Here is a 15,657-nt window from a genome sequence, read left to right on the forward strand (position 1 = left end):
GCTTGCAAAAAAAGAGGAGTTGTGTGCTTCCTGGTGGGTGCGACTTCTCAGTGTGGGCGGCCGTGCAGGTGGTGGCTGCCTTTGTGGCTTCCCTAAGTTCCTGTCCGACAGGACAGACAGCAGCAGCTTCTTGGACAAGTCCTGACTGCCGTGTTGGACTTCTACCACATTTTCCTTAAGCGAAAAGTACCTTGTAAGAAAGGTATGGTGAGCTTCTCTCCAGAAAATGGCTAGGATGGGTGAGTGCAGGGATTGTCGACAAGCCTGACGGAGGCCTAGAGTCACGATTCCAAGAAAAAAAAAAAAGCGGACTATTACGCGAGTTATTACTCATGTGATTCGGGGCTGCCGGCTCCCTCTGTCACCCAGTCCCATGCCACCATTTCTCTTCTCTCTTCTCTAGCCTCCTCCATAGGATGGGAAGTCCAACTGCACTCTGACAGCCTTTGAGCTTGCCTGCGACCCCCAAACACTCCTAGGTCTCATTCCTGGACGCCCTTCATCTCCTCAGCCCCATCATTCCCTGAGACCTTTTAGTCACAAGCTTCGCTTCAGCGGGAGGGGGGGGTGCCATCCTCTCTTCAGCGTGCATCTCTTCACCCTTCCAGGAGGTGTGCAAGCATCCTGTGGGCAAGATACGGCCTGTTTGTGCAGCGTCTGGCTCAGAGGCGGCACTTGGCACACGCTTGCTGGCTTTCGTACTTTTAAACTAGATTTGCTGGGGAGAACGTGGCTTCCAGGAGGACTGCACAGCCCAGCAGCCCCCTCCCCCAACTTCTTTGTTTACACAGCTTAGTGGCTGAATACACCCCCCCACACACACCTTTCAGGGGTGACAACCGAGCCTGGGGTGAACTGCAGAGGAGGCTGGCAGGGGTCCGTGAACACAGAAGCTGCCATCTGCTCCCTTGGGGGTGGGGAGAGGTTGGAAGGTTAGAGGAATCCTTCGTCGAATCTCAAGAATCAGCTAGATTCCCGGGCATCTCCTTAGAGAAAAACCCAGATCCCGGGCCTTCCAGATACAGCCAGCTTGAGGGGTAATGTTCCAGGAGCTAGGGGTGAAGAGCAGAGGAGAGGCGTAGGTGAACTTGTGGAAATGCACCTCCTCTTTCCAGGGCAGCACCTTGAACTTGCAGTCAAAAGGAGTCCAGTCAAAGAGGAGCTCTCCCCTTTCCTGAGCTGAGAGCAGCGGGTCATATGTCAGATATCCACCATCCAGAACAGCAGCAAAATTACAATTACGAACTAACAACAAAAATGATTGTATCATTGGGAGGGTCACCACAACATGGGGCACTGAATTAAAGGGTCACAGTGTCAGGAGGGCTGAGAATAAACGCAGCTGCGTACTTGGCTTACATCGTCGAGAAGTTGAGTCATGCAGCCAGCTGATGGCTCAGCGTCAACAAAGGGCTGGTTTCTCTCAATCTTTGAGAGGAAGTAGGCACGGGTGAGCGAGTGTGGGATGGTAATGTTACAGTGAAGCAAGCCTGCAATGCATTTCAAGTTTTGCTTTGTTACTTTTTTAAATTCCACGCCCAGTAATTGTGCTTGAAAGAATCGACTCTAAACAGGATGCTGTAAATCACACAGTTATATGAAAAGATACTCATCTATGTACTACTTAAAACAGGAAAAAAAAAAAAAAAACACCAAACCTTGAAAACAAACCAAGTATCTAAAAATAGGGATGATGACATATGTAAAACTCTTAGCCCAGTGCCTGGCCAGATAGCACATGTGCATTTTTGAATCATTAAAGTATAGGCCATTGTTACCACCATCTCTACCTGCATTTTCAGAAGCTCCCCACCAACATCCCCATCAATTCCCACCCCACCCCCCAACTAGTGTAACCTTTGCATTTGACAGTTGCATAAGAGCCACAGACCAGCATTGGACCTTTCTCTCTGCCCATCTACTGCAGGCTTTGTGAGTCTTCCCCATGAAAGACAAGGAAAAAAAAAAAGGCCCTAATTTACCTGGCATTTGTGTTTTGTTGTTGCTGTCATTTTAGCATCTGCAGTGTGTGTGTGTGTGTGTGTGTGTGTGTGTGTGTGTGTGCTTGCATACATGTATATATGTTTAGGGGATAGGGCTCACGAAGCTCTGGCAGACTAAAAATGGCCTTAAACTTCTGATCCTCCTGCCTCCACCTTCTTAGTGTGTGTGTGTGTGTGTGTGTGTGTGTGTGTGTGTGTGTGTGTGTGTGAAATGCATCCCCAATCTGTATTGGAAGAGGCAAGGGACAGTTTCTCCTCTAGGAGGCATAGTGAGCTCAAATATGAAACCAGGAACTAGAGTCCCTTCAAGGAAAAATATATCCAGTGACGTTAAAAAAAAAAATTCAACAGAAAACTAGGATTAGTTGGGATTCATCCCCTTTTCACTTACCTACCTACCTACACACACACACACACAGGCACACACGCACACTCCTTCTCTCTAACACACCACACGCTGATACGCAGTAGTCCATGCATAAATCCGTGCACCGACAAGAAGCTCCCTCGGACGGTGAGGAAGACATCCCAAAACAATCAAGTGGTCCATGGTTCACAGTAGCCGGGCTGGGATTTCAAGAGGGACAAGATGAGTCAGGCTCTGCGACACATGCCGTGAATATCAGGACTGGCGAGGCAAAGACAGATAAGTTCCTGTCAGTGTGAGGCCAGCCTGTTCTATGTAACAAGCTCCAGGCTATCCAGGGCTACAAAGTCAGACCCTATTTAAAAGAGAGAGAGAGAGAGAGAGAGAGATAAAGCAAGAGTAAGAGAGAGGATGACCCTGAGGATGCAGAATGGCATGGCCAGGAGGGACAAGAAACCACACGCCCTGACAAGGAGCAAACTGAGGCTCACTGGGCCATGGTTAGTATCCCTAACTGCTTCATTCCCTCCCCATCCACAGCCCCACTCATCCCTTCCCCTTCCCCACTTGCTCACAATTTGTTTTAAACAACGCCTTGAGGACACAGGAACAGACAGACAGACATTCCCCAAAAGCAGAGAAGTCTGCGTCACCATGCCACAACCCTTCAGAAGCACGTCACTAGATCTCAGAGGTGGGTGAGGAGAAGGAAGATGAAATGAAGAAGAAAGGAGCCATGTTCTTTTGGACTCAGATAATTTCCATCTGTGTCAGAAGCCTGTGAAAACCCGGATACCAGGGACTGGTTTCTTTGTTAAACAACAGACTTTTTCTGGAGGCTGCAGGGAACGGGGACAGGACATCTCAGCATAAAGCTTCTCTTAGTGAGAAGGAGGTGTCTGGTGGGGGATGCCTTAGCCTGGTTTGATGATGATGGGGAAGTGTCACGTGACAGTGTGTAATGAGCAGGCTCACTGGAGACAATGCTTTTCAACCCCGCATACTTTAACTGGCCATTTCTTCCGTAGCCCTTGTCATTTCAGGTACCCATCCTCGAGGTAGAAGAACATAGTCAGCAGAAAATACATGATGTACATAAAGAGCCATATGCTCAAGGGTACTACAGATACCCGTGCAGCAAGTTTACTGGACACTTAATCAGCCAAGGGACGATGAAAACCCTGAGTGGGACTACATTTGAGATTTAAAAAGGTTTCTGACATAGAACCTGGTGTGGAGAAAATGACATGGAAATGAACCAGGGCTGGGGTGTGGTTCAGTGGCAGAACGCCTGTCTGGAACCCAGAGACAGGCTAGGAGGAATGGCCACCACAGCAGGGCTGGGTGCACAGCTCTACAATGGAGTGCTTGCTGAGCACATACAAAGCCTGGGGTCCCACCGTTAGCACTTCAACAAGCAAACAAAAAAACCCAGAACCCTCCAAGACTGAAGTCCTATTGTCTTCTGAAATTCACACAACGACGTGGGCATGCTGGGAAGCAAAATAATTGGTTTGTGTATTGAACGCTGAAATAGATGCAAGACAGGCACCTCCCATTGGTAACACATGTAAGAAAGTGGGCTGAGCAATCCAGAAAGCGGCATCCCTTGGTGGCCCTGTTTCAGTTCCTGCCTCTGCGTTCCTGCCTTGAGTTTCTGCCCTGACTCCCCTGGGTGATGGACTGTTATCTGCAGGTACAAGGGAAATAAACCCTCTCTTCCCTGAGGGGCCTTTGACCATGGTGTTTTACCACAGCAATAGAAGCCCTAACTAAGACAGACTTTGTACCTAGCAGACACATTAAGTCCAGATGGAAACAAACGGCTCTTTGCCTTGTTGTTGCTGTTTTTGAATGCCTTGCACATGCTGGACAGGCACTCTGCCACAGTGCTGCATCTCCAGCCCCTGGGGTAGCCTCTTCCTATCAGCCATGTTTGAGTTCTGAACATAACATTCTGAGTCAGAAAGTTAAAGGTCCGTCACTCCATTCTAGTCTTGAGTGGTCATTAGGAGATAAGGTCCTTTCTATACCTCTCAGGCTCACACTGACTGTTCTCTGCTACTGACTCTTTTGACTGGACGTGAGCTTCACTCGGTGCCATGGCCTGTGAGGACTTGGGGCTGGAGAGGAAGTGAGGAAGTGGGGAGGAAGTGTGTAGTGGGGACTGGGGGAGTGCCACCTGGGGCCCTTATGGCCAGCAGTGGAAACACAAACTTGGCCATTTACATTTTGCTAACTGTTGATCTCAGGCACCAGTGTGAACGCATGCTATCCGTTCATTTCCACCATCCTTCTCACCTAGACTGCTAAGGAAGGCTTCGAGCTAAAGTCTTCACCATGAAGCCAACATACAGCGCCTCTCTAAGGAATCCCCAGAGGTCATCTAAGCCCTGGGGGCAGGGTGGGGTGGGGTAAAGGGCTGGGAGTGAAATACTGACTTCTCATTTTTAAAAGTATTTTCTGCGTAAATGCATTATGTCATTCATCATCTTTTTCTTATTCTATATTTATCATATCACTCTTTTGTGTGACTGTACATGTATGTGTACTAGTATTTGTGTGTTTGTACTTCAAATCATGTATTTTTATGACTTGCATTTCTGCAGCACATTTCTATCCCTCTCTAAACACCACAGCCTGCTATCTTCAGCAAGAGTTCCCGCTGGTCCTTCAGGAGCAGGGGACTTGCTGATTATTCAGACAACCTAGTAACAAGGTCCATGATGTCTCTTAAGATGGATGGCTGCCAGTATGCTTTTGCTCTGAACTGCTTAAAAAGCACATGTTGAACATCCATCCTCTTGGCACATGAGAGATGGCACCAAATGTTTTCACTGACACCAGAGTCCCTGAACATGCACACTAACTTGCTGGAAACTCAGATGAAGCCCTGAGAATGTGAGCCTGAGTCATTGCTCTGTCTTTAAATTTTCACTTTTCTGAGGATGGATCCCCCATGCTAGGCAAGCACTCTTCCACTGAGCTACACACTCCAATCTCTTGAGCCATGTTTACAAAACAGTGCTCCAGGGAAGGGGCTCCCAAATGAAACTATAAGGAAAGAACACCCCCCCCCAAATTAAAGACAGAGAAAGACAGAGATCTATCTGTGGAAGACAAAAAATAGGGTTCTCTCTCTCTCTCTCTCTCTCGGCCACTAGCAAGGCAAGGGGAAAAGGGAAGGTGGAGATGAGAAATGCAGAAAAGGGGAGCTATGACAGAGAATGGCTGCTTTGTGAGTCCTTTTCCATCAAGACAAGTTTTCATGAATTCACATAACCCAAGGTTTATTAATAGGTCCTAAAGATCACGTTACCCCAATACACCTTCTAAGATGAAACATCAGAGTGGAAAGGCAAAGCAACCTACTTTGTTCCTCTGTGTACGAAGCTAAGGTGTAACAGGAGGGGGTACCAACTCCCATGCTGGGTCTTCTTCCTCCATCCACGTCATCTGTGATGTACTTCGCAGACCCAAACAATTGTCTTCTACAATAAGCAACAACCACAGTACCGGATGTTGGCGATCAAGGGAGGCATCTCTCGGGTCACACAGTTTATGTACCAGCCTAGCCAGGTGAGTGACCCAGACTTCCTCCCACCTGAACCTCCCCCCACCCCCACCCCAGCCCAGCTAGGGTTAAGCAGTTTGTAAGACCGCCCAGCCACAGGTCCTTGCTTGCCTGCAGAGTCCTCACACTCCCAAAAGGCCTGGCTCAAATTACAGCCTGTTTCCGGGCTTCACCTACTAGACGTCCCCATACCCCCAGGCCTAGCTAAAGGCACCCTGACTTAAGCACCAGTCCAGCCAGGTGAATGGCCCAGATCCCTGCCTGTGTGGTCCTTGTTCCCACACTCCCAGGCCCAGCCGGGGTCATACAGTTTGTACACTGACTGACCCAGCCAAGCGAGTGACTCAGATCCCCACTGCCTGTGGGGACCCTGCACACCCAGAAGACCTCCCTCAGGTCTTCTGGGCCCCAGCCCAGTCTGGTGAGTGACCCAGACCCCTGCCGACCTGCACCGCCCTCACGCTCAAAGCCCGTGGCTCTCAAACTTCCTAATGCTCCAATCCTTTAATACAGTTCCTCATGCTGTAGTGACCCCAACCATAAAAGTATTTCATTGCTACTTTGTGACTGTAGCTTTGCTACTGTAATGAATTGTAATGTAAACATCTTTGGAGACAGAGGTTTGCCCGAGGAGGTCATGACCCACAGGTTGAGAACCACTGCCCTAAATCCTAGCCGGGGACACAGCTTATGCCCCTGGGCTGCCAGGAATAGATTATCTGAACAAACAAAAATCACAAAACTTGCAAATAAGTGGACGAAGCTGGAAAACGTGCACAGTGAGATGACACACACAAACAAGGCTGGATGGTCTCTCTTGTATGTGGATCCCAGCTCTGAACCTTTGGGTTTGTACATAACCTAAGTAACTGCAAAAGCCAGGACAGTAGAAAGGACCGTGGGAGCGGACGGGGAGAAAGCAGCTCTGGAGATACGGATAGTATGGTGCTATGAAGGAGGAAGGGAAAAACACAGGGAGGGGGTCATTAATCGGAAAAGTGGAGAGGGAAGGTAATACAGAGGAAGAGAGAGGAAGGAGAGATAAACAACACTAAGGATGTTTAAAAAAACACTGGGAAATATAATATTTTAGAAGCTCACCTAAAAACACATAATAGGGTCCCACTGTGAAGCTCTGGGGGGGATTGCTCTGGAACTTGCTATAGACCAGGATAACCTTGAACTCAGAGACCGACCTGCCTCTACCTTCCAGTGCTGGATTTACGGTGTGTGCCACCGCACCCAGATACCTACTTTTTTTCTAGGCGGCCTGGGACTCACTGATTAAGCTATGATGGTTGGAGAGCAAGTCCCAAAGACCTACCTGCCCCTCGCTCTCCAGAGTTAGAATTTCAAGCACAGGCCACTATGCCTGGCTTAAAAACAAAAACATGGGTTCTGGGTATGGAACCCAGGTCCAACTGAACAATCTCCTGACCCCCTGCAAACTGCATTTTAAGAACCAAACTTTTCATTAACTATGAGAAAAGTCCCAAGGTAATAATAATCTTAAGCCTCAATACAAACTTGACGGATCATTTTCATTCGGCTGCTGGTTCGTCCTCAGGTGAGAACCACGGATGAAACTCCTATCTCCAAAGTTCATCCGCTTTGAGAGAAACAGCTGCTTGCCTATGGCATAACAGCACATTCCATTTAAAAAGCAACTCCCCTGTGGCTATTGTGAAGGGTGTTGTTTCCCTAATTTCTTTCTCAACCCATTTGTCTTCTGTATACAGGAGGTCTACTGAAATTTTTTTTTGTTGTTGTTGTTGTTGTTGTTAATTTTGTATCCAGCTTCTTTGCTGAAGGTGTTTATCAGCTGTCAGAGTTCCCTGGTAGAACTTTGGGGGTCACTCATGTATACTATAATATCATCTGCAAATAGTGATACTTTGACTTCTTCCTTTCCAAACTGAATCCCCTTGATCTCCTTTAATTATCTTATTGCTCTAGCAAGGACTTCAAGAACTATGTTGAAGAGATTCGGAGAGAGTGGGCAGCCTTGTCTTGTCCCTGATTTCAGTGGGATTGATTTAAGTTTCTCTATGTTTAGTTTGATGTTGGCTATAGGCTTGCTGTATATTGCCTTTACTATGTTTAGCTAAGTGCCTTGTATCCCTGCTCTCTCCAGGACTTTAAACATAAACAAATGTTGGATTTTATCAAATGCTTTTTCAGTATCTAAGGAGATTATCATGTAGTTTTTATCTTTTAGTTTGTTTATATGGTGGATCACATTGATGGATTTCTGTATATTGAACCATCCTTGCATATCTGTGATGAAAACTACTTGATCATAGTGGATGATATCTTTGATGTGTTCTTGGATTCGGTTTGTGAGTATTTTGTTGAGTAGTTTTGCATCAATGTTCATAAGTGAGATTGGCCTGAAATTATCTTTCTTTGTTGGGTCTTTGTGAGGTTTAGGTATCAAAGTGACTGTGACTTCATAGAATGAGTTTGGTAATATGCCTTCTGTTTCTATTTTGTGGAATAGTTTGAAGAGTATTGGTGTTAGCTCTGCTTTGATGGTCTGGTAGAATTCTGGGCTGAAACCATCTGGCCCTGGTGGGAGACTTTTGATGACAGCTTCTATTTCAGACTATTTAATTTATTTACCTGGTTCAGCTTTGGTAAGTGGAATTGATCAAAAAATTGTCCATTTCATTTAGATTTTCAAATTTTTTGGCTTTGGAAGTAAGACCTAATGATTGTTTGGATTTCCTCAGTGTCTGTTGTTATGTCCCCCTTTTCATTTCTGATTTTGTTGATTTGTATAGTGTCTCTCTTCCTTTTAGTTAGTTTGGCTCAGAGTTTGTCTACCTTGTTGATTTTCTCAAAGAATCAGCTCTTGGTTTCATTGATTCTTTGAATTCACAATAGCCAAAAAGAACATAAAGTACCTTGGTGTAACTCTAACCAAGAAAATCAAAGACTTGTATGAAAAAAACCTCCAGTCTCTGAAGAAAGAAATAGAAGAAGATATCAGAAGATAGAAAGATCTGCCATGCTCATGGCTTGGCAGGATTAACATAGTAAAATTGGCCATCTTGCCAAAAGCAATCTACAGATTCAATGCAATTGCCATCAAATTACCAACACAATTCTTTACAGACCTTGAAAGAAAAATTCTCAACTTCATATGGAATAACAAGAAACCCAGAATTGGTAAAACAATCCTCTACAATAAAAGATCTTCTGGCAGTATCTCCATCTCTGATCTCAAGCTATACTAAAGAGCAACAATACTAAAAACTGCATGGTACTGTCATAGAAACAGGCTGGTGGATCAATGGAATTGAATACAAGACCCAGAAATAAACCCGCACGTGATCTTTGACAAAGATGCCAAAACCATACAATGGAAAAAAGATAGCATCTTCAACAAATGGTGCTGGTCTAACTGGATAACTACCTGTAGAAAAAATATGCAAATAAATCCATATTTATCAGTCTGCACAAAACTAAAGTCCAAGTGGATCAAAGACCTCAACATAAAACGAGACATATTAAACCTGTTAGAAGAAAAAGTGAGGAAGAGCCTTGAGCTCATTGGCATAGGGGACAACTTCCTGAACATAACAACAGCACAGGCTCTAAGATCAACAATCAATAAATGGGACCTCATGAAACTGAAAAGTTTCTATAAAGCAAAGGACACTGTCATCAGAACAAAACGACAGCCTACAGATTGGGAAAGGATCTTCACCAACCCTATATCTGACAGAGGGATAATATCCAGAATATATAAAGAACTCAAGAAGTTAAAAAGCAACAAATCAAGTAATCCAATTAAAAAATGGGGTACAGTGCTAAACAGAGAATTCTCAATAGAGGAATATCGAATGGCAGAGAAACACTTAGAGAAATGTTCAATGTCCTTAGTCATCAGGGAAACGCAAATCAAAACGACCCTCAGATTTCACCTTACACCCATCAGAATGGCTAAGATCAAAAACTCAAGTGACAACACATGCTGGAGAGGTTGTGGAGAAGGGAAACCCTCCTCCATTGCTGGTGGGAATGTAAACTTGTACAACCACTTTGAAAATCAAGCTGACACTTTCTCAGACAATTAGGAATAGTGCTACCTCAAGATCCAGCTATACCACTCCTAGGTACACATCCAAAAGACGCTCAAGTATACAACAAGGACATTTGCTCAACCATGTTCATAGCAGGTTTATTTGTAATAGCCAGAATCTGGACACAACCCAAATGTCCCTCAGTTGAGGAATGGATACAGAAATTGTGGTACATTTACACAATGGAATACTACTCAGCAATTAAAAATAAGGAAATCATGAAATTTGCAGGCAAATGGTGGGAACTAGAAAAGACCATCCTGAGTGAGGTATCCCAGAAGCAGAAAGATACACATGGTATATATTCACTTATAAGTGGATATTAGACATATAATATAGGATAATCATACTAAAATCTGTACACCTACAGAAGCTAAGCAAAAAGGATGACCCCAGGTAAGATGCTCTGTCCTCATTAAGAAAGGCAAACAGGATAGACATCAGAAGAGGGAGAAAACAGGGAACAGGACAGGAGCCTACCACAGATGGCCTCTGAAAGACTCTACCCAGCAGGATATTAAAACAGATGCTGAGACTCATAGCCAAACTTTGGGCAGAGTGCAGGGAATCTTATGAAAGAAGGGGGAGATAGAAAGACCTGGAAGGGTCTGGAACTCCACAAGGAGAGCAACAGAACCAAAAAAATCTGAGCCCAAGGGTCTTTTCTGAGATTGATATTCCAACCCAGGACCATGCATGGAGACAACCTAAAACCCCTGCATAGATGTAACCTGTGGCATCTCAGTCTCTAAATGGGCTTCCTAGTACGGGGAACAGGGGCTGTCTCTGACATGAACTCAGTGGCAGGCTCTTTGATTACCTCCCCCTGAGGGGGCGGGGCAGCCTTACCAGGCCATAGAGGAAGACTATGAAAGACAGTCCTGATGAGACCTGATAGATGAGGGTCAGATGGAAGGAGAGGAGGTCCTCCCCTATCAGTGGACTGGGGAAGGAGCATGGGAGGAGAAGAGGGAGGGTGGGTGGGATTGGGAGGGGACAAGGGTGGGGGCTATAGCTGGGATACAAAGTGAATAAATTGTAGTAAGTAAAAAGTTATATTTGAAAAAAGTTAGAAGCACGTCCAGAATTATCTAGTTCAGGCTCACATTTTGCCTTCATGCTGGAATGATGGTGCACCCATGGCCCAATGAGCTGAGGACAGGCATGTTCCCTCACTGAGCTGCAGAATTCCTTCAGGGAAAGCCTGAGATGGGAAGGCCCCTTCTGAGTCAGTCACTAACACCCTGAGTGAGGCAAGCCTCCCTAACTAAAATGTACAGACACTGAGAATTAGACCGTGGCAGACACTATACCTTTCCCATCAGACAATCCTGTCACCTCAGCTAGGTTTCCCATGCATACTAGACTGGGATCCAAGAGAAAGACTAATGGCCAGGAAGGGAAAGGGGGAGAGTGTTCGGTGTTCATGCACACTGAACAAGGATACTGCTGACAAAAGGAAAAAAAAAAAAAGTCAGAGGTCAGATGAAGACAAACAAGTAAATGAACTTCCTCTCTGCCTACAGGAAACCAATACCTAAATGTTGACCAAGCCCATCCACTCCAGCACAGAGGGAAGGAAGACAGTCAGCTAGCCCTGAATTTAATCCCAGCTCCTGCCTCCTACTTCTGGTTGAATCTGAGCAAGTTCTTTAACTTTTCTTAGCTTCAGTTTCTTCATTTATAAAATGAAGGCACATACTTGATAGAATTGGTCAAGGACTCATTATGGTAAGATCTAGAAACTGCTTGATATAGCATCTGGAAGCTAATAGGCCCTCAACAAACAGCAGCTAGCTTTTTTTTTTCCCCCAAAGCCTGAGATGACTGAGCTGCCTGAAAGACCCACAGGCTCCAGGGAAGTTGTGACCGGTATGTCCCTAAGAAGGAAGGAAATAAACGCCAGACATTTTCCTGCAAAATGATGCTTCTGGAGTGTGGATTTCTCGGTTAAAACCCAGACGACAAGCAAGGATATATTTTTCTCTCTCTTTCCCTTCTTTTTTTCTCAAGCCCAGCACTCAGTCGCAGCCCAGAGGGATGGATCCGACAGCCCAGCACTGGGCCTGTGTACAGGGATAGCTCCTCCAACCCTGCACCCGCAACTCCTGACAGGTCGGTCTCCGGGAAGCCCCAGACTCATAAACCCCACAAGGAAACAAACGAGGAGGTAGAAAGGGTTCCCTGGAAACCACCCTCGAAGTCGCTATCCCTGCAGTGTCCAAGCACGAAGTTCCACCCTGGGAATGGACAGTTCAGACAGTCTGGTTTTCGTTGTTTGGTCTTTTTTGTTTGTGTTGGGGGGGGTTGGGTTTGGGTTTTGTTTTGGTGGTTGTTGTTGTTTGTTTTGCTTTATTGGAGTTTGGGGCTCAAACCCAAGGCCTTGAGCATGTGAACTAAACACTCTGCTGTTGATTTACAAAAACAAAACAAAAGAAAAACAAAAACAAAAGCAGCTCCCCCCACTGCAATATTCAAAAATGCTGCAGCAAGGCCATTCTCCTGGTAGCAAGGGGTGGGGCTTCTTGGTCACTCATCCCCAGGCTGCCTGGCATGGCAAGGTGATTTCTGACCATCACACAGCTGGATGACCAAAAGTCAAAACAATGAGCCCCAGGTGAACCACGTGGACCTGCCCAGAGACAGAAAATTCCCATCGTTGCCCAGCCTGTCACCAGATCCCAGCCCTGGTTCCGTGGTGTCCTAAAGAGGTGAGTGCCAGAAAGAAAACAGAAGAGAGAGGCAAGACAAACGGGCCATTGCCACATCAGCCAACGGTGACACTTCCGCTAATGTTATATTTCAGGGACGGGAGAGAAGAAAAAGAAAAAAAACAAAAGAGTGGGCCCATCCGGTCTCCTCACCTTCCTCTCACTGAGCATCCCTTCTGGTCCTGAGGTCTCCCTTAAGGCTCTCAGCCTGTCACATCCCACCATACCACCATGGGTGTTGTTTGAGGGGCGGCAACAGGAGGCCACAGCCCGTCCTCACGCCCTGCTCTGTCATGGAAGCTTCTCTCACACTCTGACCACATCTTCCACCAAAGGGAGGCCACTTGGGGAGAGAAGGCAGACAGTGCAAACAAGGCGCCCTGCCCCCACCCACTTCCTCTCCCTGAGTCTGGTGTGCCGTTAGTCACACGCAGGTATGTGTTGGCTGCAAACATTCCACACAGACACGTGAAGCCCCGTCTACGTGGACCCTACAACACGGGCCTCTCATCAGCTGTATATAGCAGCCCCGCTGTGTGCCTAGGATGGTGACCCTGGCTGGCCTGGGTTGCTTCTCAGGGACTGGAGGCCACAGACCAGTGGATGTCCAATAGGATGAGTGAAACAGGATGGAAAGGCCTGGAATCTGTCTTCAAATGGTGCCTGCCTCCTTTTACAGACTTAACCACTGACCTAGAGATACCTACCAACTGCCATGGCAGGAACGGCAAGCCATAAACAGAGAAAAAAGAGGTACTGTATGCTTGGGGAGATCTCTGCCTGCTGACAGGAAGGGTCCAAGAACGATCCTCCTCTTTATTAGCCAATACCTCTCCCACTTACCCAACATCTGGCACAGCCCCGCTATAGATTTCAGAGGACTACTTGAGAGCTGAGTCTACTCTTTGGAGAAAAACTAAGTTCTCTCTCTTCCTGTCACCATGTCTCCTGAGTCATTAACTTTGTCAAACAGCAGCAGAATCGAACCCTTTTCTTCATGCGTGAATATCAAGATGATGTAAGCACTGCTGTGAAAAGTGCCAGGGCGGAGGAGAACAATAGTTACAGATGGTGTAACAGCCTGGCACAGCAGAAGCTGAGCACAAGGCATCATGGGAAAAGGGGGAAGACACAGGAGGAAAAGCAGGTGTTCAGGCCAGATCGTTAGAAAGGCCACCAGGAAGCAGGGAAGAGATGGAGTAGGGTAGACAGTCTACGAAACAGGTTAAAGGAAGCACAGGGTGTTCTCAGGACAGCAGCCAGGGGCCAGGGGACCAGCCAAATCAATGTCAAGGCAAGATGTGGGGGGAGAGCCTGGGAGGTGATTCAGTTGGTAGTAGAGTGCTTGCCTGGCATATGTGAGGCCATGGGTTCAATCCCCAGCACCACATAAACTTGGTGTGGGGTTCACAGCTGTAATCCCAGCACGTGGGAGCTGGAGGCGGGAGAATAAGAAGCTCAAGGTGAATCCTCAGCTACATAGTGAGTCTGAAGCCCTAGGCCACAACTCTGGCCTATAGAACTGTCACATACTCAGCGAGCATCACCCCAGCAGAGCATTTGCTGCAGCAGATCGCCACTCACTACACGCTCACCCGGCCATAGGACACTGGCTCAATGGTTTTTCAAGACAGGGTCTCTCGGTGTAGCCCTGACTGTCCTAGAACTCACTCTGTAGACCAGGCTGGCCTCGAAGTCACAGAGATCCACCTGCCTGTGCCTCTCAAATGTCGACGTAAGTGTGCACCACCACTGGCTGGCCAGAGCTGCCTCTGCCTCTTTCTTCTTTGCCTGGGCACCTCACTGTGCTCCATTCAAGACCACCTTTAGGATGAGTGAAAAGCACCTGAAAAAAGGTGCTTTGACTCTGCTGCTTGTTTCTTTTTTAACATTTGTTTGTTTTTATATTGTGTGTATACATACATGTGTGGTCACATGTGCCATGGCATGCAAGAAGGTCAGAGGATAGCCAGCAGTTCTTACCCATTGCTAAGCCTCAAGAGCCATCTGGAGGGAGAGTGATCCTAGCAAGGAAAGGCAGAGACAGGCAGATCCCCAAGCTTGCCGGGGAGACAGACTAACAGCCTAGCTGATACGGCAAGCTCCAAGTGCAACAAAGAGACTCTAGCTCAAAATAAATAAATAGATAGATAGATAGATAGATAGATAGATAGATAGATAGATAGATAAGGTACAGAGTAATAAAGGAAGTTGCCCAATGCTGACCCCTGACCTCACAGGTACACACAAGGATGTGCTGCTGCATAGACACGAACACGCATATACCACAAACATACCAGTGAGTAAATAACTCAATGACCAGGCCTAGAGGCAAAAACCTGCTGTCCCAGCTACAAGGATAACAAGTTCAAGGCCTGCCCGGGCTACAGAGTGATCCTGGACAATTTAGTGAGACTTGTCTAAAGAAGGAAAATATGACTGGGTATACAGCTCCGCAGTCAGTAGCAGAATGTCATCCGGCATCCATGAGGCCCTAGGTTCAATCCCGGGAACTGATGTTAAGCATCATGTACCTATTTGAAATTTCAGGTCTTAAGTGTTCACTTACCCTGCCTCTGCTGCTGTCTTTAGTTACTTTTCTATTGCCATGACCAAAAACAGAACAAACAAACAAACAAACAAAAAACAAACAAAAAAACAAATGAAAAACAAAACACCATGACCAAGGCAACTAACAAAAGAAAGGGTTTACCTTGGGGCTTACGGTTCCAGAGGATAGAGTCCCTGACCATCACAGTGGGGAACGCGGTAGCAAGCAGTAGCTAAGGGCTTCCATCTTGACACACACTCACAAGGCAGAGAGAACTAACTAGGAGTGGTGTGGGCTTTCGGAACCTCAAAGCCTCCCCAGCCCCAGTGACACACCTACTCCAACGAGGCAACTCCACCTAAT

General features: G+C 46.6%; 1 protein-coding gene across 2 annotated transcripts in view; it reads right to left on the reverse strand.

The window, feature by feature from the left end:
* Positions 1 to 15,657, reverse strand: part of Gfod1 (Gfo/Idh/MocA-like oxidoreductase domain containing 1) — a 100,190-nt gene that overhangs the window by 43,058 nt on the left and 41,475 nt on the right. The window contains exon 1 of one of the 2 annotated variants that reach the window (XM_021630342.2): positions 12,897 to 13,046. The exons of the other annotated variant lie outside the window; for it this stretch is intronic. The gene's annotated coding sequence lies outside the window, so the exon portion shown is untranslated. Of the gene's footprint in view, positions 1 to 12,896; positions 13,047 to 15,657 lie in introns of those variants that run through there. 2 annotated transcript variants of the gene reach the window in all.

The sequence above is a fragment of the Meriones unguiculatus genome, chromosome 19 (assembly GCF_030254825.1).
Source record: "Meriones unguiculatus strain TT.TT164.6M chromosome 19, Bangor_MerUng_6.1, whole genome shotgun sequence".
NCBI classification, from domain to species: Eukaryota; Metazoa; Chordata; class Mammalia; order Rodentia; family Muridae; genus Meriones; species Meriones unguiculatus.